The sequence below is a fragment of the Schistocerca cancellata genome, chromosome 2, assembly GCF_023864275.1.
Source record: "Schistocerca cancellata isolate TAMUIC-IGC-003103 chromosome 2, iqSchCanc2.1, whole genome shotgun sequence".
In the NCBI taxonomy this organism is placed as follows: domain Eukaryota; kingdom Metazoa; phylum Arthropoda; class Insecta; order Orthoptera; family Acrididae; genus Schistocerca; species Schistocerca cancellata.
Genome location: NC_064627.1, coordinates 142340336 through 142363248, shown reverse-complemented (window position 1 = coordinate 142363248; position 22913 = coordinate 142340336). Strand labels below are relative to the sequence as shown.

General features: G+C 45.2%; 1 protein-coding gene across 1 annotated transcript in view; it reads left to right on the top strand.

Annotated features, from left to right (window-relative positions):
- Window positions 1-22913, top strand: part of LOC126151944 (uncharacterized) — a 157826-nt gene that overhangs the window by 76948 nt on the left and 57965 nt on the right. The gene's annotated exons all lie outside the window — the stretch shown is intronic.

Genomic DNA, 22913 nt, shown 5'->3' with positions numbered 1-22913 from the left:
TACCAACGGCCTCGTATCACTAGCAGTCGAGATGACAGGCATCTTATGCGCATGGCTGTAACGGATAGTGCAGCCCCGTCTCGATCCCTGAGTCAACAGATGGGGACGTTTGCCAGAGAACAACCATATGCACGAACAGTTTGACGACGTTTGCAGCAGCTTGGACTATCAGCTCGGAGACCATGGCTGCGGTTACCCTTGACGCTGCATCACAGACAGGAGCGCCTGCGATGGTGTACTCATCGACGAACCTGGGTGCACGAATGGCAAAACGTCATTTTTTCGGATGAATCTAAGTTCTGTTTACAGCATCATGATGGTCGCATCCGTGTTTGGCAACATCGCGGTGAACGCACTTGGAAGCGTGTATTCGTCATCGCCATACTGGCGTATCACCCGGCGTGATGGTATGGGGTGTCATTGGTTGCACGTCTCGGTCACCTCTTGTTCGCATTGACGGCACTTTAAACGGTTGACGTTACATTTCAGAGGTGTTACGACCCCGTGGCTCTACCCTTCATTCGATCCCTGCGAAACCCTACGTTTCAGCAGGATAGTGCACGACCGCATGTTGCAGGTCCTGTACGGGCCTTTCTGGATACGGAAAATGTTCGACTGCTGCCCTGGCAGCACATTCTCCAGATCTCTCACCAATTTAAAACGTCTGGTCAATGGTGGCCGAGCAACTGGCTCGTCACAATACGCCAGTCACTACTCTTGATGAACTGTGGTATCGTGTTGAAGCTGCATGGGCAGCTGTACCTGTACACGGCATCCAAGCTCTGTTTAACTCAATGCCCACGCGTATCGAGGCCGTTATTACGGCCAGAGGTGTTTGTTCTGGGTACTGATTTCTCAGGATCCATGCACCCAAATTGCGTGAAAATGTAATCACATGTCAGTTCTAGTATAATATATTTGTCCAATCAATACCTGTTTATCAACTGCATTTCTTCTTGGTGTAGCAATTTTAATAGCCAGTAGTGTATTACGACAGCGAGGCGAAATATGGTGTTGATTGGCTATGACTGCAGACGATCAATGCTAGTGCCTTTGTTAAAAGCACGACATGGCCTGCAGTGTCTCTCCTGGGATCATGACTATATCGATTCCACGGTAGACGACTGGAAAACTCTGACCTGATCGGATGAGTCCTGATTTCGGTTGGTAAGAGCTTATGGTAGTGTTCGAGTTTGGGGTGGACCCATAAAGTCATGGACCCAAGTTGTCAACAAGGCACTGAGCAAGCTGGTGGTGGTTCCATAACGGTGTGAGCTCTGTGTATACATAGAATTGACTGGGTCCTCTGGTCTAACCGAACCTATCATTGACTGGGAATGGTTGCGTTCCGCTACTTGGAGACCATTTGCAGCCATTCATGGACTTCATGTAAGCAAACAGCGAAGGAATTTTTATACATGACATAATTGTTCACGATTGGTTTGAGGAACGTTCTGAGCAATTCGAGCGAATGATTTGGCCACAAAGATCGCCTGACATGAATCACATCGAACATTTATTGGACGAAATCGAAAGGTCAGTGTGTGCACAGAATCCAGCACCGGCAAACACTTTCGCAATTATGGGCGTATATAGAGGTGCTACAGAAGAATGCTGAAGATTAGATGGGTAGATCACATAACTAATGAGGAGGTATTGAATAGAATTGGGGAGAAGAGGAGTTTGTGGCACAACTTGACTAGAAGAAGGGATCAGTTGGTAGGACATGTTCTGAGGCATCAAGGGATCACCAATTTACTGTTGGAGGTCAGCGTGGAGGGTAAAAATCGTAGAGGGAGACCAAGAGATGAATACACTAAGCAGATTCAGAAGCATGTAGGCTGCAGTACGTACTGGGAGATGAAGCAGCTTGCACAGGATAGAGTAGCATGGAGAGCTGCATCAAACCAGTCTCAGGACTGAAGACCACAACAACATAGAGGCAGCATGTCTCAGTATTTCTGCAGGGGTTTTCCAACGACTTATTGAGTCCATGCAATGTCGAGTTTCTGCGCTAAGCCGGGGAAAAGGAGATCCGAGACGATGTTAAGAGGTCTCCCATGACTTTTGTCACCTCGTTGTGTGTTGGCGATTGTAGTATATTCCCAGATTCATCACTTGAAGCTGGCTCTTGAAAGTCACTAAGTAGTATAGACGCAGAATATCTCCAAGCGGTTACCACTTTAGCATGTTCAGCGCCACTCTGACGTTCTCCTATATGTCAAACCAACGGGGTGAGCTGCCCTTCTTTGTAGCCGGCCGGTGTGGCTGAGCGGTTCTAGGCGCTTCAGTCTGGAACCGCGCGAACGCTACGGTCGCAGGTTCGACTCCTGCCTCGTGTATGGATGTGCTTGATGTCCTTAGGTTAGTTAGGTTTAAGTAGTTCTAAGGTGTAGGGGACTGATGACCTCTGATGTTAAGTCCCATAGTGCTCAGAGCCATTTGAACCTTCTTTGTAACTTTCTATGTCCCCTGTTACTGCTATTTGGTTTGAGTTGCATACGCTTGAGCACTTTTACACAGTGGATCGCACGAGTGTTATCTAAGCAATCTTCTTAGTAGACCGATTTCATTTCCATGGTATTCTACCAATGAACCAAAGTCTGCCACCTACTGTACCTATGACTGAACCTATGTGATCGTTCCATTTCATATCTCTTCAAATTGTTACAACCAGCTTTTTGGACGAGTTGACCGATTCCTACTGTAACTCACTGATGTTGTAGTGATAAGTTATGTTTTTTTTCGTTTTATAGAGTGGAACCTCTTATATTTCTAAACCTTTGAAGCAAGTTGGTAATCTTTGTAGCACCTTCAAATCTTATTACGATCCGAGTGGATATTTGCGTAGCTTTTCTCAGATAATACTTAATTATACATAACTGTATCATCTCCGAAAAGCCTGTAGGTAATGTTATCTCCAAGGTCATTAATATATAACATGAACAGCAAGGGCCCCAACACACTTCCATGGGGGTATACCTGAAGTTATTTCTACATCTGTCGATGACTCTCCGTAAGAGACACGACGGTGTGCTGAAAAATAGAGCCTCCGAATTGTTTATCTGAAAACTCCAAGAACTTTTTAAATAAAACTAATGTTATTAACATTTCACATCTTTATTCTTCATGTCTACATAATTATTTTACAACAGTTACCTTGGCGACGAACAAATTACTCCCAACGAGAGACCAGTTTGTTGATACCGTCACTGCAGGATTTTTGACTCTGTTGATGGAACCACAACTTCCCCTGTGCTTGCACCGCTTCATCGACTATCAAAGTGAAGTTCTCGAAGGTGTTCTTTAAGTTCTGGAAACCCGTGAAAATCGGATGGGGCCAACTCGGGAGTGTGTGGAGGATGATCGACGACAGTGAGCCCAGTGTTCGGGACAGTTGCAGATGCATCAGTGCTCGCGTGCGGTCTGGAATTGTCACGCTGAAGGAGACGGTGCTGTGTGTGTGAGCGAACTCTTCGAAGTCGAAACTCGGTTACAGCACGCTGTTTCTCACGCACCGACACAGTTACGTTAACACTCCCATGTTACACGCTACAGTTAGGAGCAGAGGGCTGCGATTATATAGACGTGAAGAATAAAGATGAAGGATTTCAATAACGTCCGATTTATTTAAAAATCTTTAAGAATTTTTACATAAAATATTCGCAGACACTACTTTTCAGCACGCCATCGTAATATGTTGCGTCTTCCCTACCAAGGAAACATGAATCCAGTTAGACATTTCAATTGATACCCAATACGGTCGTGCTTTCAATAACAAACGTATTTATGGTACTGAGTCAAAGACTTTTCGGAAGTTGAGAAATACTGCATCCTCCATTACTGCATTGATTCATCGCTTTCCGGATATCTTGTGAGAAAAGCTTGAATGGGGTTTCGCGTGACCGATGTCTTCCGAGTACGTCGTTCTGTTCGAGATACCTCATTCCAGTTGAGCTCAGAAAATGTTCTAAAATTCTACAGTTAATGGATGTCAAGGAAGCTGGGCCGTAGTTTGGCACTCTTAGTTGCTGCTATCTTCGCTATAAAAATGATCTCCATTGTGTCTGACAGTGAAATGTCAAGGTGCGTTAACTTTGTTTACTTTCGCTCTATTGTATTATTGTACAGGGTGCGGCAACATAATTTCCTTGTTTGACATGCGCGCCATTCAGGCTGTAGCGGTCGCAGCTGGGCAGGGGTGGTCTCATTTGAGAGGCTTAGTTCTCTTCCAGGTCAGTCACCATCACGCGTTGGGCCAGTGAGGAGCGTACGGTAGCCGCTCAGGCCTAGTTTTCAAACTGTTTTCTCTGTGATTACGAAGTCTTTCGCAACGGAGTCCTTGCATAAAAAGTTCTCGGTTTACTTGCCGCATCAAATTTGGATACCATCCCAAGCTTTCGATGACTTCCTCCGTCATCTTCGTCAGGGGTAAAACTGACTGTCGTGCATTGCATGGAAGCGCGCAAATGATAAAGAAAGAGCGCAGAGGGGGACTTCTTACATTCCTCGCAGTTCTCCGCCTGTTGCGATGGATGGCGCTGCAAGCAACGCTGGATAAAGCGCTCAAAGAAAATCTATGGATATAGAGGCCGCCACCTCGGTACGCGCCGTTTTCACCGTGACGTCATCCAGCCAATGAGAAGCCGTCTACTGCTTATAAAAGCGGAAGCCTCACCGGTCCACGACAGTCAGTTTTACCCCTGACGAAGGTGACGGAGGTAGTCATCGAAAGCTTGGGATGTTATCCAAATTTGACGCGGCAAGTAAACCGAGAACTTTTTATGTATTCTCTGTGATCGCAGCCCAGCGCGTCTTCCGAAATCGCTTCAATGTAGCCCCACTGGACCGTGTCCCAGACCAGAAATCAATTGATACATGGTTCACTACATTTAGACAAACCGCGAATAAGACAAGACGAAGAAGTGGAGCCCATTAGATCAGCTAAGAACATTGAGGCAACGAGAACTTAAATCTTGCAATCGCTACGGCATTCTGCGCTTGGACTTTCCGATCGTTCAGTGACGTGAATTCTTCACAATTACCTTCAAGTTGACAATTGTGCAGGAACTCTCCAAAAGCGACTTCAATCCTCGGAGGAACGCATGTGGGGAACTTCTCGAAAATGTTCCTGAGGAAAAATTGTTTGTGTCCAGTGGTGAACTTCATTTTCACTTGGTTGGATGCGTGAACAAATAGAGCATGCGCTACTGGTCCGACACCAATCCCGAAGAACTGCATCAAAGACCTCTGCAGTCATCTGAAGACACAGTGTGGTGTGCAGTTTCCTCAGCTGAGATTGTTGGTTCCTGGCTTTTTTTGAAGAAAATGGGGTCACAGTCACAGTGACTGTGATGTCGGAACGGTATCTGAACGTGTTGGAAGAATTTATTTTCCATGACTTGATGAACTGGACATAGAGGAAATTGGTTCCAGCAGCATGGAACAACGGCTCACACTTCATGGGCATCAGTGGCTGTTTTGAGGGAACACATCGTGGAGTGCATCGTCTCAATAAGGGGCGATTTGGAGTGACGAGCCCACTTTCCCGATTTGGCTCCTTACAACGTTTTTGTAGGGTTTTTGAAATCCTGCGTTTATTTCAACCGCCCCAGGACCCTACAAGACCTGAAGGCCAACAATCGGGCATAAATTGCCAACATACCCGCTGGTATGGTGGTAAGGGTCACGAGGAACGCTAGAAATCTGCTTATTCAGTGTATGGGCAATGTGGGCGTGACCTACCTGATATGGTTGTCCAAACTGCGTAAAACAAAACTTTAGATATGTACCTACAATATTAAAGAAATAAAATACCTATTCATAAAATGGGTGTTACTGCATTTTGAAATCAGAAAATAATGTTGCCGCACCCTGTATTTTGTGGTGTCTCTGTGCGCTCAATGAGAATATTCGTACCCTATAGAGGGGTGGTCACATTGGTATGCAGTGTCAGCTCGTGAACTGAACGTTGTTCAGGTATCTCCGAATTCTAGCTCTGCGCTTCCTGTACACACACTTCATCGTGGGGTATATTGTCGACAGCTTATTCAAAACACACTGTAATATTCATTTAGTGAACATTAGGCGGAAAACGGTAAGCGCTTAATCATTGTAGGCCCGGGTTCGATTCCCGGCTGGATCGGAGATTTTCTCCTCTCAGGGACTCAGTCTTGTCCTTATCATCATCATTTCGTCCCCATCGACAAGCAAGTCGCCGCAGTGGCGTCAACTCAAAAGACTTGCACCAGGTGAACGGTCTACCCAACGGGGGGCCCTAGCCACGCGGCATTATACCATGAACTATTCAGCTGGATTCATTTTCAATATGCTTCCAGCAGAAAGGAAAGTCCGCAGCTCGTGGTCTTGCGATAGCGTTCTCGCTTCCCGCGTACGGGGTCCTGGGTTTGATACCTGCTCGGTCAGGGATTTTTCCTGCCTCGAGATGTCTGGGTGGCGTTGTGTCATCTTCATCGTCTTAATTCACCCCCATTACGGACGGAGGAAGGTAACGGCAAACCACTTCCACTAGGACCTTGCTTAGTACGACGGTGCGGGTCTCCGGCATTGTCCCCAACACTCCTCGAAGTATGGGACCTCATCATCATCATCATCATCATCAGAAAGGAAACAAAAAGTGAGTGATGAACCCGAGTGCTCAAATTCAAGACGAAAAGGTTTTATTGCAGCACATTACTTCTGTTCTATATGAGAGTTCCTCGCATTAGTTCATGACATCTCTATAATATGTTATTTATTCATACAGTCTCTATCTTCGTGCTTCACTAACTCATTCGTTTATAATACACTGTCCTGTGACAGCCTGCAAAAAGTCATAATAACCAGCTTTTGTAGTGTGGACCACTGCGAGTGGTGCAGGAAGAGTGTCAGTGAAGTTCTGGAATATACCGACGGACATGTGAAGCCAGTCTGACTCGACTGCTGTGGCCAGCAGTGCTGGGTTTTTCTGCTGAGGATCCATAGTGCGAACAGTCCGATCCAAATGGTCCCACAGATTCTAGATTGGATTTAAATTCTGGAAGTTTGGTGGCCAGGGGAGTACGCTCTTAGAACCAAACATGTAGACTGCGAGCTGTGCCACGTGTTGCCGTGTCCTGCTTGTATATGCCACTGTGTCGAAGAAAAACAAACTGCATGTAGAGGTTGACATGGTCCCCAAGGATAGGTACACACTCGTGTTGATTCATTGCGCCTTCCATAATGACGGAAACATTCCCCATCCCCCTGTGCCCTGGATTATTCCGACGATTGTTGCAGAGTGTTTGCTTTCAGCCGTTTCGCGCCGTACACGCCAACGGCCATCTGTGCGACGGAGCATAAAACGCGATTCATCTGAAAAAGTGGCCTGTCCACACAGTGGACGTCCTGTTGCCGTACTGGCGTGTAAATTCTAGCCTTCGTCGCCTAAGAAGAGTAGTCGGCATGGGTGTCTGAACCAGGCACCTGATGAGGACACCCATATGCAGCAACTTTCGCTGAACGGGTATTGAGGGGGTTATTGGTAGCCCCTTGGTTCATCTGGCGGTCAGGTGCTCAACAGTTGGATGTCTGTTCGCCTGTACACTTCTTCAGAGCCGTCGTTCACCCCTGTCAAGCATGGCACCTGGTGCATGACAGTGCCTCGGCGCTGGTTTTGGATGGCGCATTTTGTCATGCATGCTATATCTTAACCACGGCGGCACGAGAACTGTTTACAAACTTAGACGTTTCGGAAATGCTTCCACCCTTAGTCCGAAAGCCATCGATCATCCCCTCTGACGTCAGACGTCGATCGATCCATTTCTGTATTATGGTAACGACTGCCCAGCTTTTCCGTGATTGCAACTGCGAGACCAGACAGACTTGACCTCAGTCCGTGGAGGCTAAGCAGGAGCTTCAATTCCTCCAATTTCCTTGATGGGGTGGTGGTAAAGCGCCTCACTTTATGGATTGGCGTAGTGTTGAAGCTGGAGCATAAGAGAAACAGAACTGCTAGCAACCCAGCGGTTATAAAAGTTTTTTAAACTTTTCAAAGTCGACAACGAGAAGGCCTCTTCCTTCCCATTCTGTACTACTCCCGCTCCCACTCGACCGAAACCTCGATGATATGGTCCCAGTCAGCATGGGTGAAGGCAGGATGGGCGTTGCTGACCCGGAGATCCTTTCTGAAAAGCATGTCGTGATGCCTGGCAAGATCGTATGGCTTGTGAGGAAGGGAAGGGTAGGGTAGGGGTGTCGAAGTGGGGTTAAGTCTCGTCCTTGAGCGACTCGGCGATCTTCTTCAGCACTGCCTGCGCGCTGTGCTCGTCTGGTAGTGGCAAGCAAGCGTCCTCAGCCTCTTATTGTGGGGCTACCGCGGTAGGCGTCGCATCTTCGTCGTCGTCGTCGTGCCTCTGCAGCTGGTCGACATCGCGTTCGGGAGGAGCAGCCAGGCGTATGGTACTCCATGGGCACCACTTCGGCCTCCTGCATTTCTGCAGAGGTCGGCGGGGTATCTGTCTGCGTCGCTGCGTCCACTCCCGCCTTCCGCCCCAAGGGGATGAGAGTGGCGGGAACAGACATCACCTTTGTGATATCCGCGATCACTCAGCCACCGGCCGACAGTGGATGACGTCAACACGCCAAAGTGCGCCAGCAGCGCAGCTGCAGAGATAACACACGCGGACCGGGCACATAGATTCGCCGACTGGCTGTGTAGTCCATTTCGAGATGACCGCTAGAGGACCGGTGTCGCGAGATGGAAGCGAGTCTCCACTCGGCCCCTGGCGCCACCACACCCCGGATTACCAGGACGGTATATAGGCCACCGAAACAGCAACGTGCAGCCAGTCCTACGCCTGGTTCAAATGGCTCTGAGCACTATTGGACTTAACATCTGAGGTCATCAGTCCCCTAGACTTAGAATTACTTAAACCTAACTAACCTAAGGAGATCACACACAGCCAAGCCCGAGGCAGGATTCGTATCTGCGGCCGTAGCAGCAGCGCTGTTCCGGACTGAAGCGTCTAGAACAGGGCTTAACAACTGGCCGGTTTTGAGCGCGAGTACTCGCGTCTGCTCAGGCACGTGCTCGCGAGCAGCTGCAAGGTCGCGGAGTAGGGAAGGAGGGGAAATGCGCGCGCACGTATGAATGTGATCTCGCGTTCTTACAAGGGAATATCCCCATCGGACCCCCCTCAGATTTAGATTTAGTTATAAGTTGGCACAATGGATAGGCCTTGAAAAACTGAACACAGATCAATCGAGAAAACAGGAAGAAGTTGTGTGGAACTATGAAAAAATAAGCAAAATATACAAACTGGGTCGTCCATGCGTAAGATAGGCAATATTAAGGGCAGTGTGGAGTGAGGAGCTCCGTGGTTAGCGTGAACAGCTGTGGAACGAGAGGTCCTTGGTTCAAATCTGCCCTACACTGAAAATTTTGCTTTCTTTATTTTCGCAAAGTTATGATCTGTTCGTTCATTGACGTCTCTGTTCACTGTAATAAGTTTAGTGTCTGTGTTTTGCGACCGCACCGAAAAACCGTGCGATTAGTAGACGAAAGGACGTGCCTCTCCAATGGGAACCGAAAACATTTGATCGCAAGGTCATAGGTCAACCGATTCCTCCACAGGAAAACACTGTCTGATATTTTGTATACGACACTGGTGACAGCATGTGCGTCACATGACAGGAATATGTTGTCGACCCACCTAACTAGTACACTTGGCGAATGGGTGAAAAGTTTCTTCTACCTTGCCCGATTTAGGTTTTCTTGTGGATGTAATAATCACTCCAAAAAAAGTGATGAAAACATAAGAGTTTTTCACAGAAACTGAAAATAAAAAGTTAAAATTTTCGGTCGAGGGAAGATCTGAACCAAGGACCTCTCATTCCGCAGCTGTTCACACTAACCACAGGATCACGGAGCTCCTCACCCCACACTGCCCTTAATATTGCCTATCTTACGCATCGACGACCCAGTTTGTATATTTTGCTTATTTTTTCATAGTTCCACACAACTTCTTCCTGATTTCTCGATCGATCTGTGTTCAGTTTTTCAAGGCCTATCCACTGTGCCAACTTATAACTAAATCTGAGGGGGGTGCGATGGGGATGTTCCCTTGTTAGCAGATTTAACTAGCCATCTGAATGCTTTGAACATTTTACTACAAGGTAAAGATCTGCTAATTACTCATTTCATAGATCGAATACGAGCTTTTAAAATGAAATTGACACTTTGGGTGAGTCAGCTGGAAACAGGAAACCTAGCTCATTTTCCTAAATTATCATCCATGCAAGATGTTCACAAAGACTGTGAACGTTATTCACATAGTTTAGTTGATCAGCGCTTTCAAGATCTGACAGCACTAGACAGTGATTTTGATCTGTTCTCTCCATATTCAGTGAATATTTAAGAGATTCGTCCTGAGCTGCAGCAAGAAATTATTGACCTGCAGTGTGACAGAGAATACAGAGACAAATTTCAGAACAAGAAAAACATTTTGGAATTCTACAGACACTTCCCTCAGGATAGATTTCCTCGTTTGCACAACTGGCGGCTACAATAATATCAATGTTCGGTTCCACGTATGTTTGTGAACAACTGTTCTCTGCAATGAAATGTAACAAGACGCGCCTGAGAAACACATTGTCTGATCGAAATTTAAACTGCACGCTGCGCCTAAAATGCACAAGAACAATTACTCCGAACATAGACGCCATTGTAAAGGGCAAAAAGTACAAGATAACCGAGAATCCCACACTTCAGTGACACCTTTTATTGTGTAACAGTTCACAAATTAATGCGAATGTAGAGGCGTACACTAAGCTAATAAAATTATGTGGCATGTGTACATTCTCCTTTACTTGTTTCATTTGTCGCAGTAATAATTCGTGAGTGATATCCCTGCAGGTGGCCGCGGATTTACATTGACTGGCGGCAGCTATTGTGTGCCCCACGTGACTTTCCCCACTCTCCGCTCTGGTCCGGTAGTGGGGGTAGCGTGCTCGCGCTGCTCCGTGCTCGCACCTTGCTGCTCACAGCCTGCTCCGTGAGCACGTATGTTGTGAAGCCGTGGTCTAGAACGGCCTGGCCACACCGCCCAGCAGTCCTACACCTGCCTTCGCTCGTTCTTGTGACCAGTGACCGCATGTACTAGGAACCCTGTGGTACTTAGGATACTGTCTCAACTATCGCGGATGTGAACTGTAGTGCCCTGGAGTTGTATAATTGCTATGAATTGTGAAGTGCTGTTGTGAACCAGTATCGTTGTGAATATATCATTTTAAATATTTTGGATGTTATTGTGGTTTTCTGGTGTAACAGCCTTCTTGGCGGGCTTAAGTTCCTCCCGCTGCTGCTGCATCTGTCGGTGACAGTGACGAGTTCGTCATTACGGCCCTCTCTGCCTCAATTGCACCTTTGATAGTAGCCACTGCATCGTCTGTGGCAGTACGTCACTTTCCTGGCAGCGGAGCCCACTTTCCCCTCTTCAATGTGGGAGGGGGGGGGGGGCGGCGCCGAGTAGGGTGGGATCGCCTGTTCACATGTGGCAGCCTGCTTCTGCTTCATCCAATCCTTGATGTAGTTGCAGCTGCTTGAGTTTGCGGCTTGAGCGTCGCCGGAGTTCCCAAAAGTGGCAGCAACGGTTCGCGGCTTGTCACAGTTACGTGTATCGCGCGTTTCAAACACGCGACTGTACCTTTGTAGGCCGTGCCTACATGCTCCATCTTTTGGCATTTGTAGCACTGCTGCGCCGCCTTCTTCGTCTTCCTCTCGCCGCCGCGATTGTTCCCACGGCTTGGATCAGGAACTCAAACACGTCAGTTTGCCTTCCTTCCTGCGTCCGGACATTTCGGCCGGCGATGTGTGACGTAGGCGAGCAAGAGAACAGCTACGATGTGACCCGCAGCTAGTTGAGCAGTAGTTTTTCCGCGTCCCCGGACAAGCTGTATATACCGTCCACTGCTATTGTTGCCACCTGACCTCGAACGTAGGCAGTAATCACATTTCTGTGACTGGACTATGTAGTTACTAGTCAGCATTCTGTAAACTTTGTACAGACTCGTTCCATGACCAAATAGCCTTGGCTCGCATGGTCCCAAAGAACCTGATAAATAAATAGATAAATACAGGGCGCCCCAAAAAGTGGTTTACATTATTTGAACTTAAACGACTGAACAGATATTAATGATAACCTGATCCAGTTGTGATTATATGGTGCTCTCTAACTAGTGTGCCCACCTTCATTTGTTTTTCTTTAGTTTACTTCTAGTTGTCAGAAATAACAAGATGGCTGAAATCTTGTCCTTGGGTCAAAGAAAGTTGATTTTAAAGTTTTGTTTGAAATATGAAAACATGAGAGAAGTGGAGGAATGATGGCGGGGAGATTTTGAACCTGCGCCGGCGTCACGTGTAACAATAACGAAATTACGCGACAGATTCGAGAGGGAAGGAAGTGTGCGTGATCTGAAGGTGCGGTGTGGCAGGAAAGAAATCAGCAGCGTGTGGAAGAGGGGTGGACTTTCACAAGATCCCTAAAGAAGTCCATATGGCAAGCTGCGCTTGAATCAGGTGCGAGATAGTCACCGCATTCTAAAGCACACGCTGTGGAAACGGTATATTCCCAAGCTGCTTCACGCGATGAATGACGACGATCCCGATAGGCGTCTCGAATTTTGTGAATGGGTTTGTGATAGTCGACAGTTGACTAATTTCATTGTTTTGTGTGATGAGGCGACGTTTAAACTGAATGGAACCATCAATAGCCGTAAATGTGTGTACTTGGCAAGGGATAATTGCCGTGTTACGGAAGAACGAGCTGTTAATCTTCGTGGCTTATCTGTGTAGTGTGATGTATCTGTCGGAGGACTTGTTTTGAAAGAACAGTGACCAGTGACAGGTGTCAAGTACGTCGCCATGTTGTAGGAATGATTTTTATCAGCTGTTCAGCAACTGTACTTTTTTTTTGCCATAGTAGCGTTCGGCATTTCCTGGATGAAACATTTGTTGAAAGGAAGTGTTGAGTTTCCACCCAGATCTCCCGGTCCAACGCCGTTAGATTTCTTTCTGTGGGGAACTCTGGCAGCCAAGTCAGCTCGATGATAGATTCGATTGTTACTGCCTGTGAATCCACTCCAGTGGCGACCGTAACATATGTTTGTCGATCGGTTCCGCTGCGTTGCACGCGCTATATCATTACCGATGGAGGCCATTATGAATATCTTCAACCTTAAAACATTTTCAGTAATGTCGTTACCATCTTTGACTCTTAAGAATTAATAGTTTTTGTTATTTTTGTTCAAGTTCCTAAAGTTCAAACAGTGTAAACAGTTCTGTGGGATATCGCATGTATAATAATTACTAATATTACGGCACTTAATCTCTTTCGTTCAGTCTCGTCGTCAATCTTGTTGTGTCTAGGAATCCTGTGTACTCAGTTCGCTAGACAAACAATGTAACAACTCGTATGAGTTTTGTTACAAGAAAAAATTACAATAATTAACTTTGGCAATTACACAGATGTGTCTCAAGCAAAGGGCGACATTCGAAATAATCAGTCTTTGCAGTGACTACTGATCTCTGACAAAAGTCTTTCTTTCCCTGAACTCCTAACAAAGTGCCTAACGTTGACGCTGCTATGCAAGTGGCTATTCGTGAAGCTGGTATCGAACTGGCTATCTTTGACGCTGCTGTCCAACTCGGCTCCACCAGTCGGGCGCGGCGGCTATGTCCTCTTCACATAGGGGCCGGTGCTGTCGCGTTGTCGTCCTGGAAGGAAGGTCTGTCAGTGTGTGATTGGAGGATTTCCCTCACAGCCTTGGCTTCCCTGTCGTTCACGACTGACGTGGCGGCGCTTGATTTTACGCCATAACGTAATCTATAGGCAACTTCCCTCCAAATTCTCATACGTTCTTCCTGAAGTATGAATAGTGTTATCGATGTCTTGGGCGATGTTTGATGAGGTTCAGATTTCAGATTGGAGTTTTAACATTCCAGTCCTCCACATTCAACCGGGATCCCTTGAACCTTGATGCTACGGTCTCTGTTTCATGGACTGGAGCGTTATCGTGTTGAAACAGAAAATGCCCGATTCAGGATTGTTGTCTTATTGCAGCAAACAACTGTTGTCTAACAGTTAGTTTAGGGTGTCCATTTCATTTTCATTGAAAAAGGGGACATTTAAAATAAATTAGTGAAAAACCTGGGACAATGAAGAAAAAAAAACGGGACATAAATATTGTACTGACTAAATTTAATACAGAAACAAGTTTACCTTTATAACGTGCTCTCAGATTATCCCAAATCACTTTTTACAATTATTCACTTTTATGTACTTTATCAAGAAGTGCATTTTCGTTTTAAATTGTATCATAAAAGTCAGTACACGATACACCATTAAAGTGTGTTTTGAGAATGACTCACTGTTTCAACTTTCATTCTGGTTTTTTTTTTCTTTTTTTTTTTTCATCTGACCACAAAGAGTTCACTAACGAAAACACACGTTCCACAGCAGCATTTGACCCAGGAATTGCCAGACAAAACTCCACCAAATGAATCATGTTTTTCATGTTAATGTTTTTACTTTTGAAATAAGCAAATATTTTACACCACGTTGCACTAACACTTTCTTTGTCTCCTTCACTGAATTTCTGTGCACATGAAAATTCATCGGACAGTTCGTCTTCATCAACAGGAAAATTTGGTACAATAATTTTAACAAAAACACAACAGTCCTGAATATCATTCCACTGTAGCTGCTCCTTTTCAGTATTAACCCAGTCAAATGCTTTAAAAGGTGTGAGAAATGGTAAACACCATTCTTTAATATTCAAAATTACTTGCGATTTTTGACAGTTCGGTACATGTTTGGGGTTAGCTGAAAGTCATCACACGCTTCCTAGCGTAAATAATTGCGCAGTTAATAGCAAGTCAAACAACCAGTAACTTAAAATACTCTAACCAAGCGGAATCATAAAAAAACGGGACATTTGAGCGTCCCCCAAAAAACTTTCGGGACAGCGGGACATTTTGGGAAAAAACGGGACTGTCCTGGGAAAAACGGGTCGAATGGTCACCCTAAGTTAATTACATATTCCATAATTCAGTTGCATAATATGACTTAATGGCGTCGAACGAGTCAATTTATATTTAATTAGCTCAAATCGTATTTAAATGTGGATGTAAGCTTATCATTTATAGCTGACATCTGGGCTCATACATAATAAGGTATCTCGAACAGAGCGATCATATCGATGCCAACAAACTTTAATTCCGGAAACATAGATCATGTGAAATCCCACTCGTACTTTTCTCACATGACATACTGAAAGCCATGGATCAAGGCAGTCAGGTAGATGCATTATTTCTCGACTTCTGAAAAGCATCTGACTCGGTACTCCACCTACACTTATTATTAAACGTATGGTCGTGTGGGCTATCAGGCGAAATCTGTGACTGGATTGAGGATTTCTTGGTAGATGGGACGCAGCATGTTACCTTGGATGGGGCGTCATCAGCATATCTACACTATCTGATCAAAAGTATCCGGACACCACCGAAAACATACGTTTTTCATATTTGGTGAACTCAGGGACCTCTGACTTGCTCAGGTGATGAGGTGTCACTTGTGTCATACGTCTGTACGCGAGATTTCCACACTCCTAAACAAGGAAGTGGAAACGTGAAGGGACACGTACAGCACAAAAGCGTACATGCCGACCTCGTCTGTTGACTGACAGAGACCGCCGACAGTTGAAGAGGGTCGTAATGTGTTATAGCAGACATCTACCCAGACCATCACACAGGAATTCCAAACTGCATCAGTATCCACCGCAAGTACTAAGACATTTAGGCGTGAGGTGAGAAAACTTGGATTTCATGGTCGCGCGGCTGCTCATAGCCACACTTCACGCCATCTCGCTTGGTGTAAGGAGCGTAAACATTGGGCGATTGAACAGTGGAAAAACGTTGTGTGGAGTGACGAATCACGATACACAATGTGGCGATCCGATGGCAGGGTGTGGCTAACGCGAATGCCCAGTGAACGTCATCTACCAGCGTGTGTACTGCTAATGGTAAAATTTGGAGGCGATGGTATGTTTTAATTGAGTGTTGCGAACAGCCACCAAACTGTTGCTACTTCTGCCTTTTTTTAATCTCGTGCGAGCGGAAGCCCGACTGTCGCCATGTTTTTTTTTTTTTTTTAAATTGTGCCTGTCTATTTACTATGTGTTTGAATCAGCGTCGCCAACCGTTTGTTTTTATATTTTCTTCGTATCTTTTGTCCATGTTTCAGTTGTTAACAGTCACCGTTTTATCGCCTGCTTTTGGTTGTTTTTCATATCTCCTGTTTCTGTTTTTTAACTTTTCTGTAGGTTGCAGAGCCCGCGCCCCCTCTGGAGGGGAATCGAAATCCAATAAAGAAAAAAAGAGACTGATCAAGCGACTGAAAATGAGAAGTTTGTTTTTTATTGTACAAAAGTAATACAGTCGCAGAAACAACGATGACAAAAATGGATGAAATTAAGACATTCTTTTTGTATTTTACTCCTAATGGAGATTCTTTTGCTTTTAATTTATATGCAATAATACATTTAAAAAAATCCTGCAACAATCAATTATTATTTGAAATAACCCTGCTTTATTGGTGGAGCAATGTGTATGTCAATATTCCTTCTCAACTCCAATTGATTATTTACAAGTTGGATAAGAGAAAAAATTAATGTTTACAATGTAGGAAAAGACATATTGCTACTTACTGTAAAGAAGACACGTCAAGTTGCAGACAAGCACAATTAAAAGACACTTGCAGATAGTTTTCGGGCACATCCCTGTTCAGTAAAAGAGACACACACACGCACCATACACACACACACGCACAACACACACACACACACACACACACACACACACACACACACACACACACATATGAACAAGCTCACCTCACACTCACACGACCGCCAACTCCAGCATATCGGGCCGAATGCAACATCGTGGGACGCAAGCAGCAGTCTGCAGTGGATGGGGAAGGGGAAAGGGTCGTAGTGTACAGGTGGAGAGAGGGAGACGAACACCGTCTGGTGGAGTGGGCAAGGACTAGACTGCCAACAGGCCAGCATCAAGAGGTTGTGAGGCAGGAAGGTGGAGAGAAAAGGAGCAAAAAAGGGGAGGAGCAGCGGAAGACAGGCATATGTGTTGGCAGAGGGCTGAAAATAAACAGGGTGGGAAATGAGAATGGAGAGAAGGTGATAGGACAGAGGGGGTGAAAACTGTTGGTTGGAGGGTGTGGGGACAGTATGTTACTGTAGATTGAGGCCGGGATAATTACGGGAGCGGAGAATGTGTTGTGAGAATAACTCACATCGGTGCAGTTCAGAAAAGCTGGTGATGGAAGGAAAGATCGAGATGGCTCAGGTAGTGAAGCAGCCATTGAAATCAAGTGTGTTATGTTCAGCTGCATGCTGTGCCGCAGTGTGGTCTACTTTGCTCTTGGCCACAGCTTGGCAGTGGCTGTTCATCCTGGTGGACCGCTAGTGGTAGTCATACCAATATAAAAAGGTGTGCAGTGATTTCAGCAGAGCTGGTGAATGGCATGGCTTCTTTCACAGGTGGTCCGGACCATGATGGGGTAGGATAAACTTGTCACAGGACTGGAATAAGAAGTGCTGCGGGGGAGGCAGGGGGTGGGGGGGGGGGTGGACTGCGCAGGTTGGGCAGGATATGATCCTTGTGGCAAGGTGTTGGAATTGGGAGTGGCACTGAGATGGACTAGGATGTTGTGCAGGTTAGGTAGGTGAGGGAACACCACTGTAGGAGGGATGGGAAGTATCTTGGGTAGGATGTCCCTCATTTTAGGGCATGATGATAGGTAATCAAAGCCCTTGCGAAGGATGTGGTTCAGTTGTTCCTCTGGGGTGGTAGGGGGCGATGAAGGGGGTTATTTCTTTGTGGCTGGTTCTTGGGAATGATGGGAGGATTGGTAGTGTGAGGGGAAATAGTACAGAAAATCTGCATGTGGACTAGGTCTGAGGGACAGTGCCTGTCTGTGAAGGCCTTGGTGAGACCCTTAGCATACTGAGCAAGGGAGTTTTTGTCAGTGTAGATACGCTATCCCCAGATAGGCAGTCTATATGTGAGGGATTTTTTGATGTGAAAAGGATGACAGTTGCCAAAATGTAGATACTGTTTGTGATTAGTGGGTTTAATGTGGGCAGAGGTGCTGATGGAGCCATCAGAGAGGAGGATGTCAACATTTAGGAAGGTGGCGCGCTGGGTTGAGGAGGATCACGTGAAGCAGATGGGTGAGAATGTGTTGAGGTTGTGAAGGAACGAAGGTAGAGTGTCTTGGCCCTGAGTCCAGAAATGAAGATATGGACAATGAACCAGACCAGGGATTTGTTGTTTAGCTCGCTCCACATTAAACCCACTAGCCACTAACAGTGTCTGAATTTTGACAGCTGTGATCCCTTGCACATTAAAAATCCCTCCCACATAGCCTGCCTAGGGATGTAAGTAGCAATCTGTCTTTCCCTACACTGTTGATAAGGTAAGAAGCAATCTACACTTCCAAAAAAATGGCTCTGAGCACTATGGGACTTAACATCTGAGGTCATCAGTCCCCTAGAACCTAGAACTACTTAAACCTAACTAACCTAAGGACAACACACACATCCATGACCGAGGCAGGATTCGAACCTGCGACCGTAGCGGTCGCGCGGTTCCAGACTGAAGCGCCTAGAACCGCTTGGCCACACCGGCCGGCTACACTTCCAACATTGTTGATGTTCCTACCTGGAGTTTTCATTGTTTGAAAGTAATGTGTTTTGTAGTTACAGTATTAAACTCCTTAAATATGTGCTTCATTTGTTCTGTCGTCTATCGGAGCTAATGGACTGACGCCAAAGTTGGTAAAACAGCGCCAGAGCTTCGAGAGCCTCCAGTGACATGGTCTGCCCTCACAGCGCACACCGGCGTCCACCAGCTCGACATTTCCCCATCTAAGTGCATTTCATGTTCAAAAACTACTCCACGAACCACTGACAACGTAGTTTGCACAGAAAACGATAGCAGCAAATATGGTCTCGCTAGCGGAATTATATAGTAGCCTACACACTGACGGAGAAACGTTGGTGGTTATCTGATTGTGCGCACTGCCGTCAATTTCAGCGGTTGTAAACGAGAGTACAGTTTAAAGAGATCTCATCCGGGTCAATGCAAATGAAGTGGTCCAATAAAACTTAAGTTGGTTGCTTGACCATTTTTTAAATATTTTAATTTTTAATATTATTACTCTATAACTGAGAAGTCCAAAACAGTTTAAAAAAAATTCTACCTTTCACCTTTACTGAATGGCGGCCATTTTCGTTTGTAAGCGCGCAATGATGATTCAGTTTAGAGACGTTAGCAAAAATTATGAATATCTCTGCACTGCGTGGAGTTATAACATTGCAATTAATATGATTGTTCCCCCCCCCCATGAACCATGGACCTTGCCGTTGGTGGGGAGGATTGCGTGCCTCAACGATACAGATAGCCGTACCGTAGTTGCAACCACAGCGGAGGGGTATCTGTTGAGAGGCCAGACAAACGTGTGGTTCCTGAAGAGGGGCAGCAGCCTTTTCAGTAGTTGCAGGGGCAACAGTCTGGATGATTGACTGATCTGGCCTTGTAACATTAACCAAAACGGCCTTGCTGTGCTGGTACTGCGAACGGCTGAAAGCAAGGGGAGACTACAGCAGTAATTTTTCCCGCGGGCATGCAGCTTTACTATATGATTAAATGATGATGGCGTCCTCTTGGGTAAAATATTCCAGAGGTAAAATAGTCCCCCATTCGGATCTCCGGGCGGGGACTACTCAAGTGGACGTTGTTATCAGGAGAAAGAAAACTGGCTTTCTACGGATCGGAGCGTAGGTTAGAAAATTTAAAAAGGGAAATGGATAGGTTAAAGTTAGATATAGTGGGAATTAGTGAAGTTCGGTGGCAGGAGGAACAAGACTTTTGGTCAGGTGAGTACAGGGTTATAAATACAAAATCAAATAGGGGTAATGCAGGAGTAGGTTTAATAATGAATAAAAAAAATAGGAGTACGGGTAAGCTACTGCAAACAGCATAGCGAACGCATTATTGTGGCCAAGCTAGACACGAAGCCCATGCCTACTACAGTAGTACATGCCAATTAGCTCTGCAGATGACGAAGAAATTGATGAAATGTATGATGAGATAAAAGAAATTATTCAGGTAGTGAAGGGAGACGAAAATTTAATAGTCATGGGTGACTGGAATTCAAGAGTAGGAAAAGGGAGAGAAGGTAATATAGTAGGTGAATATGGATTGGGGCTAAGGAATGAAAGAAGAAGCCGCCTGGTAGAATTTTGCACAGAGCATAACTTAATCATAGCTAACACTTGGTTCAAGAATCATGAAAGAAGGTTGTATACATGGAAGAACCCTGCAGATACTAGAAGATATCAGATAGATTATATAATGGTAAGACAGAGATTTAGGAACCAGGTTTTAAATTGTAAGACATTTCCAGGGGCAGATATGGACTCTGACCACAATCTATTGGTTATGAACTGTAGATTAAAACTGAAGAAATTGCAAAAAGGTGGGAATTTAAGGAGATGGGACCTGGATAAACTGAGAGAACCAGGGGTTGTACAGAGTTTCAGGGAGAGCATAAGGGAACAACTGAACGGAATAGGGGAAAGAAATACAGTAGAAGAAGAACGAGTAGCTTTGAGGGATGAAGTAGTGAAGGCAGCAGAGGATCAAATAGGTAAAAAGACGAAGGTTAGTAGAAACCCTTGGCTAACATAAGAGATATTGAATTTGATTGATGAAAGGAGAAAATATAAAAATGCAGTAAATGAAGCAGGCAAAAAGGAATACAAACGTCTCAAAAATGAGATCGATAGGAAGTGCAAAATGGCTAAGCAGGGATGGCTAGAGGACAAATGTAAGGATGTAGAAGCTCACTGGGGGTAAGATAGATACTCCCTACAGGAAAATTAAAGAGACCTTTGGAGAAAGAGGAATCACTTGCATGAATATCAAGAGCTCAGGTGGAAACCCAGTTATAAGCAAAGAAGGGAAAGCAGAAAGGTGGAAGGAGTATATAGACGGTCTATACAAGGGCGATTTACTTGAGGACAATAGTATGGAAATGGAAGAGGATGTAGATGAAGATGAAATGGGACATATGATATTGCGGAAGAGTTTGACAGAGCACTGAAAGACCTGAGTCGAAACAAGGCCCCGGGAGTAGACAACATTCCATTAGAACTACTGACAGCCTTGGGAAAGCCAGTCCTGACAAAACTCTACCATCTGCTGAGCAAGATGTATGAGACAGGCGAAATACTCTCAGACTTTCAGAAGAATATAATAATCCCAATCCCAAAGAAAGCAGGTGTTGACAGATGTGAAAATTACCGAACTATCAGTTTAATAAGTCACAGCTGCAAAATACTAACGCGAATTCTTTACAGACGAATGGAAAAACTGGTAGATGCCGACCTCGGGGAAGATCAGTTTGGATTCCGTAGAAATGTTGGAACACGAGAGGCAATACTGACCCTACGACTTATCTTAGAAGAAAGATTAAGGAAAGGCAATCCTACGTTTCTAGCATTTGTAGACTTAGAGAAAGCTTTTGACAATGTTGATTGGAATACTCTCTTTCAAATTCTGGAGGTGGCAGGGGTAAAATACAGGGAGCGAAAGGCTATTTACAATTTGTGCAGAAAGCAGATGGGAGTCATACGAGTCGAGGGGTATGAAAGGGAAGCAGTGGCTGGGAAGGGAGTGAGACAGGGTTGTAGCCTATCCCCAATGTTATTCAATCTGTATATTGAGCAAGCAATAAAGGAAACAAAAGAAAAGTTCGGCGTAGGTATTAAAATCCATGGAGAAGAATTAAAAACTTGGAGGTTCGCCGATGATATTGTAATTCTGTCAGAGACGGCAAAGGACTTGGAAGAGCAGTTGAACGGAATGGACAGTGTCTGGAAAGGAGGGTATAAGATGAACATCAACAAAAGCAAAACGAGGATAATGGAATGTAGTCGAATTAAGTCGGGTGATGCTGAGGGAATTAGATTAGGAAATGAAACACTTAAAGTAGTAAAGGAGTTTTGCTATTTGGGGAGCAAAATAACTGATGATGGTCGAAGTAGAGAGGGTATAAAATGTAGACTGGCAATGGCAAGAAAAGTGTTTCTGAAGAAGAGCAATTTGTTATCATCGAGTATAGACTTAAGGGTCATGAAGTCGTTTCTGAAAGTGAAACATGGACGATAAATAGTTTGGACAAGAAGAGAATAGAAGCTTTCGAAATGTGGTGCTACAGAAGAATGTTGAAGATCACATGGGTAGATCACATAACTAATGAGGAGGTATTGAATAGAATTGGGGAGAAGAGGAGCTCGTGCCACAATTTGACTAGAAGAAGGGATCGGTTGGTAGCACATGTTCTGAGACATCGAGGGATCACCAATTTAGTACTGGAGGGCAGCGTGGAGGGTAAAAATCGTAAAGGGAGACCAAGAGATGAATACACTAAGCAGATTCAGAAGGATGTGGGTTGCAGTAGGTACTGGGAGATGAAGAAGCTTGCACAGGATTGAGTAGCATGGAGAGCTGCATCAAACCAGTCTCAGGACTGAAGACCACAACAACAACAACAACATGATTGTTTTTAGAGATGTGTCCTCTACAGCATTGTCTATTACACAAAATACCCTAAATTCAAAAATTTCTGATTTTCCAGAAAATTTTACGTTTGTGATTCAGGATGCAATACAAGGGTACCACTGGGTCATTAACCAGGCAACAGTGCATCCAGAATCAAAGCAAATGCTTAAGACAAAATGTACGTATTTTTTTGTGTAGAATATGAGTCTGCAATAAAAATAGGGGTTCT